This window comes from Daphnia carinata, chromosome 6 (assembly GCF_022539665.2).
Source record: "Daphnia carinata strain CSIRO-1 chromosome 6, CSIRO_AGI_Dcar_HiC_V3, whole genome shotgun sequence".
Taxonomy (NCBI): domain Eukaryota; kingdom Metazoa; phylum Arthropoda; class Branchiopoda; order Diplostraca; family Daphniidae; genus Daphnia; species Daphnia carinata.
Genome location: NC_081336.1, coordinates 10,492,026 through 10,504,858, shown reverse-complemented (window position 1 = coordinate 10,504,858; position 12,833 = coordinate 10,492,026). Strand labels below are relative to the sequence as shown.

Below are 12,833 nucleotides of genomic sequence, written 5' to 3'. Positions count from 1 at the left end.
GATACTCGAGCAGAACGAGAGAAAAATCGATTCATGCGACAAAAGCATGTTTAAATTTAATTGAGCTTAAGCCCTATTGAATTTTAAAATGCATTACATTTTATGTGGCGTTGTGGCGAATGGTACGGGAATTGATGAATAGGCTTTTAGCAGCTGTGGTGGTCACATTCAAATATTATGGATTCGACCGAAAGATGGTCGTGCCCGTCAGAGCGTCCACCCACACGCTTTATGCTAGTCATTGACTCAAGAATGTTACTTAAAGAAGCGAACCGTTCTGACCATGCTTAATTTCGAGAATTTTCTCATCCACAAGTACCACAACCTATGATTTTGACATTTTATGACGATTTGTCGAGATTAACCGTTACCCGGCAATAATTATTCAAGCAGATGACGTGCTGTGGAAAGTCATGCTTGCAGTGGATGAAGAAAATGGCGTATCCGTCTGTATCCCCTTTCAGGTAATATACAACCAGTGTTCAATCAACAGATACTAAATGACACTGTATTTCTTTGCTGATTGTTTTAGCTGATGTTGAATTTTCATTTTGGAGGCTAAGAAATTGCATGATTGCTGTCCTATCCCCTGTATGCAGCACAGTGGTTTGCACATCACCAAGTTCCAGGGAATACTTAAAAGGTATTTTAAAGTTTAACTAAAGTCAATGTAAAAAGCAAGCTTCATTCGGACAACTATATTTCTAAGTGGAGTGTTCTACCATCAGACAGCTTGCTAGCTCAAAAGCCAACATTTCATGCATCTGGTGCGTTGAACTTTGAATGTTGTAGTCGAAAGAATGTGAATTGAATAAGATAGTGGGATATTGGCATACCAAGAAACATAACAGGAATTGCTAACAGGTTCTGCTTTGAATTTGCCATAGTTGTCACTTAGCCAGCCGTGTGCATTTTTAGCATTTTTATATCTGTTTACGTAACTGGGTATGAAAGCATGAATTCATGCTATCAGAACTGTTGGAAGCGATATGCAGGCCAATGCACTCTCTTTAATGACTTGTAATCACGCCATCCGTTATAAGCAGTAACGGGATACTTCTCTCGTTGTTGCTTTCGTTAGTTGAATTTGACGTCTTCCTATTTTACTTGTTCAAAGAAGACATTGTCTTCAGTTCAGTAAAAGAACAAAAAATGCGAAAATAAAAATGTTCGATTAATGTATTATCACGTTAACATAGTTATTTGGAAACAAATCGTGCAAATGACTGTAATCAATATTATGTTATTTTCAATTTTCTTGCCCTTTCTGTTCTTTTGATAAGCTCGTTGAGTCGTTCTGTGTAATTTTTCATGGTATATCTGTTACTTTTCAGTGTGGGGGTGGCACTCGTGCTGCTATGGATTACTTCACCTCCGGCGGAATTGCCCTCGAATTGCTTTTCGGAAACATACCAAGGCGTCGCTGTCAAATCCAAGTCTGGCGGTGGATCTGGAGTTGCTGGCCGGTCTTCTGGCTCCAATCCGAATGGCCTTAACCGATAAATCAGGTATTCTAGAAGGTACATTTGTTCAGGTTTGACGTAGTGGAAAGAGATTGCACTGTCCGAACGACATTCCAATCCCTGTAGACATGAAGAATGAGGTGATATCTTTATAGTTATCTTTAAAAAAAAATAGCGTTACCTCTTGTGCGGGGTAGTAAATGGATTGCCAATACCAGTAGTCCTTTGTTACTTTCCCAGGGAAAATGTGTTGTTCGGGAAAAAACGGGAAAAATCTTCCTCTGCCTTTGGCGTCTCTCGTGTCCATGGCCGACACATTCAGTCGACTCATACATTTTCCTGTGACACAAAACGGGGAGAGAGACGTTAAATGTGCGATTCTTCAAAGAGAAAATATTGCCAAAGGTGCACATACCCGTTTAGCCCCACCCCAAGTAGCCTTGTTTCACTATGGTCTTGAATTTATGCCCAAACCACAAGGGTTTCGATGTGTTGTAAGCCGAAAGAAAATAGCGCATGTTTTCCAGAATGGCGTACCTGCAGACGAGTTGATTAAGCGAATTCTTGGAAAGGGGAAGGGATTTTCGTACGTGTCGTCGTCGGCCTTGAAAAACCAATCGGCTTGATCTCGGTAGTGATTCCATATATAGCGAAATGCTTCTCTCGTTTTACCCCAAAGTTGGTCCCGCCCTTCGATTATAGGCAATTTGATGGTCGGCAGACTAGGATCTTTTGTTTGTGCAAATCATGTTAAAAATATTTTGGGAAAAAATTGTGGAAATGAAATGATACCTTCTTCTGAACTCAAAAAAAGTAGAACATTGCAACGTTTTCCCCAAGTATTTTTGACTGCCATGGCTCTCTTTTTGTGATTGTCGGGTGACGTCATAATCCAGCACAGAATGCGCTCTTTCTGGAACAAATCGGCGCTCTTGCTACGCACTCCATTACCTGTAAACAAAAAGAAAACGAAAGACTGTTTTGGCTTGATGGACGCTTAATTTGAAACTATTTTTGAAAAAAACGAAACCAGTTATTTGTGAACGAGTAAGATACCTTTGATTAGGCTGTTTGAAGAAACCACGCTGATTTTTGTTGTCTCCTCCACTTTCTCAACTGGAATAGTCACATCATTTCCATCCGACGCAAGGCTATTGCCCAGCCGAAAACTGCGCATTGACCCCGCACAAATAAGAAATCAAAAGTTAATGGTGAAGCTCAAAATTTAAAAACAAAAAGCGAAATAGAATTTCACAAACTGACATTCGATGATGCGGCTGCGTGTAAATGAAAGCGTCTTGTAGGAGAAAGCACACCAAACAGAAGGCGAAAATCACAGCGACGAGAAGAGCAGAGAAAGAGACTCGTGCAAACCCTGCGCGAACCATTCCCACCAGACAGTTGAATCTGCTGCGTCCTAAACACGAGATGTCCCGCAGCACAAACTGTCGTTTCTCTTTGCCTTATTTTCTTATTTTATTTTGTTTAACTCGGTAAAGAAAACTACGAAGGACGAAGACGACTGGTCGGGTGCATTGTGTGCAGTACAACAACTCGATAGCGACTGACTTTCTCTTTGGCGTAGGAAATGTATCCCTGCTGTACGGTAGTCGCTGTGGTGCGGGCATGCGGCCAGGAGGATGTTGTACAAATGGAAGGGAGAGGGGGGAGAGAGATTGGGGCCGAGGAAGAACTCTGTAGGACTTTTTTTTATTTTTTATTTTCTAATGTCCCCCATTCGCCTCCTATTGAGTGTAACCTTCAACTTAATGGCCTATTTTTTTTTTTTTTTAAATCTTTTCTGGGGGGGGGGGGGTTGGAGGGGAGACGACAATCGTGCTCTCACCTGTAAACTTAGGGAACATCCGCAAAGCACAGTTTTTGTGTTGTTGCCTTTGATATTATTTGAGTTGCATCGAATTCGATTCGTTGCACGAAATAATAGAACGAATCTAGTTCCATTGCAGATTTCGGTATTGTGCAGGGCGTTTTTGATTTTCCGTTGCATTACAATCGAGTGTTGTAATGTGACCGGAAGTAAGATCATTTCATCCAACATGCTTTGTTTGACCGCAAGAGCTAGTCTGTCAAGGATGACACAACATAGAGTACAACCATATTTCATCGCTCTTACCTGTTTCCCGTAACAATTGTCGATGTACCGGTTGAGCCACGGGCTACGAGCTGTCGGATGATTAACAGTTAGGAATCAAAGGTTTTGCCATTTTGTTTTTTTGTGCAGCCACCTGTCCATTATTAAATTTTTTTCCACCGGTACATTGAAATCCCACGTCAATCATCGCACATTTTTTTTTCTATTACAGTGACCTGTTCTTCTCGATTTTGACGGCCTTGCTGTCTAGCCTTTCGCTGTTTGCTCATTATTATCTTACCGAATCTATGTCTAGACATTCCTCAGAGACCACCGCCCACTGCGTCAGGGAAGATCGTTCCTAATACCTTTTGTATTAAAGTCCGCCTTCTTTTTGTTGCTAAATAGGGGTCTATTAGTGCCATTCGCTACCAGTTACACTATTGGGTCTTTATGTCAATCCCTTTTTTCGGTGGATTAATTTGGGGTTTTTTAGCAGCCATGTCGCCGTAGCGATTGTCGAGGAACGTAACCTGTAAGAGTTGACGAAAACGCTTGGGATCATGACGTGACGTTAGACATTGCCAAAAATTACGTCAAAAGAAAGATTTCATTGTTTCTTTTTCACCCAGACGTTCGTCATGAATGCAAAGTCTTTTGGTCAAATTTCGATTGGAGTTATATTTGTTTCACTTCGCCGTGCATTTTCATGTATTCTTTTGCCACCGTATGAATTGTTAGCCATAGCATATTTTAATCCTGCGGTCAATTTTAATATTATTGTGGTCAGCTAATATTTAATATTATGCGTGTCAGATAACCCACAGAAAAGGAGGAAGTGGTGAGAGTAAAAGTGTTTCATCGGGCGCAGGTAATATCACCACAAAAACTGTTGCTTTCGTAAAATTTGCGTTGCATAACCAGCAGTATTTAATAATTATTTAATTGCCCATCCGAAAATATCATTAACAGTGCGTTGGCATTATGCAGAGCTTTGTTTAAGCGCTTCCTGCTTTAGCTCTGAAACGTTTGAAGATCCCCAATTGAGTAATTAAATTTATTTTAGCCTGCGTCACAAGACACTCAACTTTGTTGGTAATGCAAATTTTCTTCTCACCGTTATCTTTCTGTCTGCGGTCTTGAGAATTGCGAAGAATAACTGGATATCTTTTACCGTAGGCGAAAGGATTGTTTGTTGTTTCTCCCCTTTTCATATTAATTAACGTTCGGCTAATATTTTTTGCTCTTTGTTACCTTATCTTAACAGATTCTTATGCGCGGGTAATGTCGCGGAGCTCTTCTCAAGCCTTGAGCAGAACGTAGAAGGTCATCGGCTTTCGCTTTATTTTGTTCGGCCGGCATACGTGGATCACGACTCATTTCCTCAACCAGCGCTCCACTTGGATCACCTATGAGGGTTCACTGTCCCTCTTTTCTTGCTCTGGTAGGTACGAGAGTCTGACCTTGGTCAACCGCGCTTTAGAATCTCTTAAATGTTCAGCATTTGCGAGCGTGCTGAATTTCGAATTCTTTTGCTAAAAATCGCATTGTTTTTCTTTTCAGATATCCAGGAGGAGCTTATTGGATTAACTTGACCAGCGTGAAGGTCATTTACCTTTCTTCCTGCGTTATTCGCCAAAAGGTAAGCTCTTTCTGAATACTTGAAGACGAGGGTTCTATAGACATCTTCGTAGGTTTTGTGGATCAACTGCGTGAATATTTATGGATTTGGTCTTTGTGCATGGAATTCTCTCCCTCCCCATTTTTTCTTTTTTTTCCCTATTAGTTACGCAAACATCTTTGATGATTTTATCACCTGCTAGTTGGTATACGTTGATTTGCGAACTAGTGACACCAATTCCCTGATTCGTCAAAGTTTTGAGGTAGAGGATGTAGATGAGTCGACAGCCGAGGAAATTGGCGTAAGGCGATTTCTCTCTAATAACATCTACATTCGTTTCTGCTTTCAGTAGTATCTCGTACGATCTAAGCGTCGTAGTCTTGTGTATAGGCCTGTATCTTTTCCAGTTTCGAAATGGTCTTTTTGATTTCAGCATTTGTTTGTTACAACATCCAACAGTCACCTGAGATGTCGTGCAATAACTATTTAACGTTTTTACCGAACATGTCAGCAAGTGTTTATGCGTTTAGTTCCTTTCGCCTTCCTTCCTTTTTCTTTTAGATTTGTACCGTACTATACCTATTTTAGAATTTCTGACGACTATCACCTGCTATTTTGTATACTTTAACTTGTGAGTTCAAGGATTCAATTTTTCAAATTCGTCAAATGCTCAAGTATTTTGTTTTAAGCAACCTTATTTATCTACTAAATATTAAAACACAAGAATTTATTCAAGTATTTTTTACATTTTTATTTTCAAGAACCAAATTATTTTCCGAAATGACAATTGTGGTAAGGAAACGTTGATTTTAGGGAAGAAATCGAATGAAAGGAAAAGATGGAGAGGCATAACAATGATTGTGCTTCGATGCTAAAAAAATCTCGGTACTTCTTAAGTACGCGCGTTGCGCCTTTTGTTGATTTTCTTTTTCTTGTTCAAATGGCGTATGTTTTGCCAAGTAGTTTACAAAGACTGCAAATAGACGGCGTCATGGTTATAAAGGAACGTACGTGAAGGAATGAAAAACGGATCATTTCTGAATAAGAAAACCTGTCCACTTATACAGTACATAAAGTACTCACACAGCGAACAGGTTTTCAAAGTATTAAAAACGAACACTGTCACCCATTCTTCCTTCCGTCCCAATCTAACCTTGTGAAATCCAATTACAAATGCTGCAAGTTTGGATGTATCGTGATAACCGAATGAAAGCGCGGTGGGTGAGAGAGGTGACAATGGCCGTAACGATTAAAAAACTTTTCCGCTTTAACAGCATAGTTATTTCTTAACCAATAGTGCCATTGTCGTCTCTCCTCACCTACTAACGTTCAGTGTATCAAAATGCCGATGTCTGTGTGCATCTGTGTGCAAATGTAAGAAAATGTAAGGATGCTTAGAAAACCAGTGTACTTTGTTCAAGTCACGTCCCGTCCCAATGAAGGTACAAATTTCACATCATTCAAAATGGCAGCTATTGAAATTTAAAAGACCAGTTTACAGTGTCTGCAACGATGGTCCCCTATTTTCGAATAACTACAAATAGACAGGCATCATGATAAGAATGAAACGTAAGTGAAGGAATGATAAATGGATCATTTCTGAATATGAAAACCTGCCTGCTTACACAGTACCAAAAAAATACTCAAACAGCAGACAGGTATTCAAAGTATCAAAAATGATCTTGTCATCAATGGGATTTCCTCCATCGTTTTATCAATTCTTCCTTCAGTCCGATAGAACCTTCTGAAACCAAATACATTGGCTGAAACTTGGTGGCATCATGATAACCGAATGAAATTGGGGGTGGGAGAGAGGTGACAATGGCCATAACGATAAAAAAACTTTTCCGCTTTAACAGCATAGTTATTTCTTAACCAATTATGCCATTGTCGTCTCTCTTCACCTATTAACGTTCAGTGTATCAAAATGCCGGTGTCCCGTAGCCAATGCACATCAGTCGCCAAAGTTACAATCAAACAGAAATGAAAAATCGATACCAATGACAATGACCACAAAGAGATTAAAAACTGCTTCCTTTGTCAGCAAACAGGTTTCCTAAGCGTCAAAGATGTTCATTGTCGTATGTCGCCATTCACTTCCGTCCAGTAGATCATAATGCCATCAATTTGCAGCCACCACATCGAATCAGATCAATTTTGCCCCTTCCTTTAGCAACAATTTAAGAGACCAAAGCACACAGAATTATCTAAGCTGACAAAACATATTCATTGATTAAAAAACTTTTCCTCTGCTTTCATTAGTTATTTTTTTTGATCAAATGCGAATGATGTCCAAACATCGTTTTGATTCGCCTTCTAGAAAAATCCAACGAGCTCATCCAATTTGTCGTCTCTCTTTCGCCACCTATCTTCGTAAAATGCGTTCAGTGTATCTAATTTTTGCCATTGGTCTAAACTGATGATGGAATGTTCACAGCCTTTGTCAATCAAAGATCACTTTGGTCATGGCGAAGCGTACAGGGAAGTTCAAGGAGCACGTAAAATGGGATGACCTCGTTGGATTTTTCTACCCCTTTGTTGAATTAGACGGCGAATCATTTGAAACCCCAATTTACGTGTGTGCAGGATATAAGGCTATGCCCAACTTCCTGGGTCGTAGACACTTCCACAAGCTCCGTTTACATGAAGAAAATGCGCATTTGATCAAAATAACACGCACAACGGGAAATGAAACGCCTCCCCAAGCGCCGTCAACAAAATCAGATGCTGGACCTAAAACAGTGCTAGACTTGACCGGTTCTATGATCAATTACTTGGGGTTACGCATCGAGATGGCAAAGCACAAGAATAATGAAAATCGCGAAGAGTATGAGCAGCACATGTCAGAGACCATAATGGACATAATGGTAGCGTTCGAGATAAAAAGGGCCGAGTCCGAGAACGAATTTGAACCGCTAGTCATTGAGCTCGAAGAATCCAACTGTATCGACAACCTCAGGAAGACTTTTTCTAAGCTTAAAAATATTTATGAAAATGACAGAAGGAGGTCCTGCGAAGTTATACGTGATGCAGAAGACGAGCTTAAAAATAAAAAAAAAAACTTGCTTCTGCGTCATCGGAAGTAGAGCGCGCGGAACTAACCGAACTTGTCCAGCGAAGAGAAAAAGCCCTGCAAGTGATTGTCGAAAACGAAAATATCGATTTTGAGAAGAAGATGGCAGAAGTGGCTTTCGCCAAAGAAATGTTTCCGGAGCCAAAGGCAGAAAAAAAGGGGAAGAAATTCTTCAAAAGACTCAAAACGATGTTTGGACATCGTTCTTCTAACAACGAAATGAAAGCAGAGGAGAAGAAGGTCTAACAATGAATATGTTTTGAAGCTTAGATAATTCTGTGTGCTTTGGTTTTGTTTAAATTCGTAACGTTTGAAGGAAGGGGCAAAATTGATCTGATTCGATGTGGTGGCTGCAAATTGATGGCATTATGCTCTACTGGACGGAAGTGAATGGCGACATACGACAATGAACATCTTTGACGCTTAGGAAACCTGTTTGCTGTCAAAGGAAGCAGTTCCCTAATCTCATTATGGTCATTGTCATTGGTATCGATTTTTCATTTCTTTTTGATTGTAACTTTGGCGACTGATGTGCATTGGCTACGGAACATCGGCATTTTGATACACTGAACGTTAATAGGTGAAGAGAGACGACAATGGCATAATTGGTTATGAAATTACTATGCTGTTAAAGCGGAAAATTTTTTTAATCGTTATGGCCATTGTCACCTCTCTCCCACCCCCAATTTCAATCGGTTATCATGATGCCACCAAGTTTCAGCCAATGTATTTGGTTTCAGAAGGTTCTATCAGACTGAAGGAAGAATTGATGACAATGATCATTTTTGATACTTTGAATACCATCTGTGTAAGTACTTTAGTACTGTGTAAGTGGACAGGTTTTCTTATTCAGAAATGATCCATTTTTCATTCCTTCACTTACGTTTCATTCTTGATTCTTAGATGCCGTCTATTTGTAGTTATTGAAAATAGGGGACCATCGTTGCAGACACTGTAAACTAGTCTTTTAAATTTCAATAGCTGCCATTTTGAATGTGATGTGAAGTTTGCACCTTCGTTTAGATGGGACGTGATTTGAAGAAAGTCCACAGGTTTTCTAAGCATACTTACATTTTCCTAGTTATACCTCTCCATCTTCTCTTTTCTTTCGATTTCTTTCAGAAATTCAATGTTGGTTACTACAGATTGCCTGTACTTTCGGAAATAATTTGGATTTAAAAAATAAAGCTGTTAAAAAAAATGCTTCAACGAATTCTAGTGTTTTAATACTTAGTGAAGAGCTTCGATGGTCCTACCACGTAGGGCTACCAGTTAAAAAAATGTGGCTTATGAAACACGATTTCAATTAGTTTTTGGGAATAGCCTAAACAAAGAAAAACAATTGAATTACTTTTACAACTTCTCATTGCATTGACCTGGTGATCGTACGAGACGTCACTTGCTCTAAGTTAAATAATTTAAAGTTTAACAGAAACCAAGAAAAATTCAATGATCGATCGCTAGAGCAAACATTTTCACCTCATCGTGGTGAAAATGTGAAAGAACTTTGGGGTTAAATGAACAAGTCTGACCTATGATTTTTTTCGGTGGACTGCGAGCGTACTTTGTTGAGAAATGGGCATGGCAGAAAGTGGTCAACTCCCCTGCGTGAAAATCTTTGCAACATCCTTTTCGATCACTCGTGCCAAGAAATGGAGCGACAGCTGCACTGTCAACGCTCAACGAACACTCGAAACTCAACGAACGTCAACGAAAGCTGCAGTTTATCGCCCTATCCTCGCCGCCAGCTGGAACAATTCTACCGGAATAGGGAATCTGAGATTGAGAGTCTCAGTTCCTCTGTCAAAGCAGCTGAAGTTCTTTTGATTGACCAACTGGTCCCTGCGTCCGTCTTGGAGTTGTTGGCAGAAGAAAAAGGCACAACAAACCAACGGGACATTCAAACTTATCCACCTCCATCACTGTATGCTTTGCTATCGGCGTATTTAAGGCCGGACGTGGACGACGTTACGAAACATCGTCTAGTTCAATACGTCTTTATGGATTCGACGTGGATCTATGACCTGGATTCTAGTAGCGATGAGGCTGAAGGAGTTGACAATAAATCTGTTGGGAGAGAGGAGGAAGAGAAATTGGAAGGAGATTACGATGAAGTTGAGGAGGAAGAGGAACTGGAAGAAGAGGAAGACCACGGAGTAGCTCAAGAAGTAATTGGAGAAGTCCAGGTCTAATTGGTTCATCGCGTGGTCCTGTAGCTGAGGAAGGTGCTGATGTAGGGTCGGAAGACGAAGAGGGTTGCGAAAAAGTGGATGAACGCGAGGCACAAGAACGGGAGGAAGTTTTCGAATACTACTTTAAAGTGGTTCTTGTGCCAGAGGTTAGATGGCAGTCGCATCGTAGTATTTCGAATCGCTAGATGGAACTGTCCCAAGTGTTTCTTCTACCGGACACTAGATGGCACTGTAAAAGTTCGTTCTTCCGGACACTAGATAGTCCAAAAAAGTTTTTTCTTCCGGACACTAGATGGCACTGTTAAAAACGTTTCTTAAGCCAGACGTTAGATGCCAGTCGAAAAACTTTGTTATTTCTAACCGCTAGATGACATCTGATGTCTGCACGCGCAAAGATTTGTTTCATTCTGATCTAGTTTTCTGCCCTTTGTCACAAGGTAAGTGTTTTCTTGTATTCCTAGTGTGATTACTTTGATATGGTTTTGTTTAACAGTGCCGAGAAGGATATTTTGCCAGAGAGTGTCCACAAGCTGGTGGGGGCGGTGGCAGTGGCCCGTTGACGTCACAAAGTAAGATGAAAATATCGAAAAAGATGTGCGAATTTAACTTCTTGGTTCTTTTGATAGTATGGGGAAGGGGACGTTTCTCGAAGGACAAAACCGTGGCGGTTGGGGAAGTGATACCTGCCATGAGGTAAAAAAGAAAACAAAAACGTTTTAGGTGTCCATTTTTAACGAAGAAGAGGGCCATGTAGCAAGGGATTTCCCACAAGGAGGAGGCATTGGTGGCAGCAAGTGTTACAACATAAGCACCAACTGTATCTTCACAAAAATATTTTATGTTGCAGTGTTCATTGTTTTACCACAGCGTAATGAAGCTGGCCACACCTCGGAAAGCTGCCCGAATCTATTCAGTGAATTGACGGAAGATGGAAAGCCGAGTGAACAATATATTCCGGAAGCTGTGACATGTGAAAGTAGTCCTCCAGGTAAGCCATTTTTCAAACTGTATTTTGTGACTTGAAAATATCTATTCGGTTTGCTTTAGATTACAGGAAAAGATGTACCTCAACACATAACATCATTCTAAGAAGCAGGCCTGCACCTACTACTACTTCAAAACTTAAGAATTCTGGCTACATAAAACCAACACCTGTTCAGAAAGCTTCCGTTGCAGGTATTCTTGCCAAAAGAAATTTAATTGGTTGTGCTGTCACGGGCTCCGGCAAAACAGTAGTCCAATTAATTAACGCTTAGTAATTTTGAAACCTGGATGTCCTGGTACTGACTTCATTCGAAGGGTTCGGTGTGAACTGGGTAAGTTGAAGTAAAAGTAATTTTGAGTGGGCACGCTGGTAATTACGACTACTAAAAGGTCCAATTGCATCTAAGGTATTCCACAAACCCTTTGTGATATTCGTTGATTAAGTCATCTAAAATTTAACACTTTTTCATGCAGGTGGCGTACTTGGTACCGGTTTTGAACATATTGCTTGAACAAGGTGTTGCTGGTGCGTCTCATTCCATGGAGCAAAAGCCAGAAGTTGTAATTGTCGCACCCACTCGTGAATTGGCCATTCAAATTCACCGGGGGGCGTGTTAATTCTCCTACAATTCGGTTTTAAAATCTGTGATTGTATATGGAGGAATTGTCACGAGCTATCAGCGGTCAAATCTTCAAGCTGGGTGTAATATTGTTGTCGCGACAGCGGTGCGATTCAACGATTTCCTCGACCGTGGAGTATTTGTCTTGCCGGGGGTCAGGTTTTAAATTTTGGACGAAACTGATCTAAATCATTTGGGGATTAAGCAATCCTGGTTTTGAACAACACCAGAAGAAGACGATCAGGAAACTCAAGTAATACCAAAAGCGCTGCTAGGAAGGGCTAAACGATATATTGCATAGATCAAATGAAAGATGGTTGCTCACGTACGCAGTGACACGAAACGGCTCGGCTTATCTTGAGCTATGACAAAGATATGATTGTAAGGTTGGAATACTCCGACGTGCGGTACTGGCATGAAGTGCATCAGGAACAGTAACGTATGCTAAACAACCTAAGCTACGCGCTCTAAGTTCCCGACATGGCATTCCTTACTAAATCGCCAATATGTTCCGGTATCTGACAGTTTTAGACCGCCAGATTGCTCTAGTAAATAGGCATCTACTAAATATATTGGCGTTATCAAATACCGGGGCGTAATGGTGGTTTCGTATTGAACAGCGGCTATAGAACTTGCCATGCCGAGATCAAGTTCTGTACAAATCGTAACCATTTTAATCGTTAAACAGTGACATCTAGCGGAGGGAAGTGAGGTAAGAGGAACGCCATCTAGTGGTCAATACCACAGAATGTAATGAATTGAGTCACATGACGTTTTGACAGTAAACA

At 40.6% G+C, this 12,833-nt stretch overlaps 2 long non-coding RNA genes and 1 pseudogene across 2 annotated transcripts; 2 read left to right on the top strand and 1 right to left on the bottom strand.

Moving 5' to 3' along the window:
• Positions 1–1,174: 1,174 nt before the first annotated feature.
• Positions 1,175–3,030, bottom strand: LOC130685811 (glycoprotein-N-acetylgalactosamine 3-beta-galactosyltransferase 1-like; annotated as a pseudogene).
• Positions 1,367–5,891, top strand: LOC130685813 (uncharacterized). The gene is made up of 3 exons (XR_008999707.2): positions 1,367–1,508; positions 4,823–4,999; positions 5,119–5,891. It is a non-coding gene; the product is annotated as an uncharacterized LOC130685813 (long non-coding RNA).
• Positions 5,892–10,872: 4,981 nt separating this feature from the next.
• LOC130685814 (uncharacterized) lies at positions 10,873–11,828 on the top strand. Its single transcript, XR_008999708.2, has 3 exons — positions 10,873–11,010; positions 11,068–11,429; positions 11,489–11,828. It is a non-coding gene; the product is annotated as an uncharacterized LOC130685814 (long non-coding RNA).
• The last annotated feature ends 1,005 nt before the right edge of the window (positions 11,829–12,833 follow it).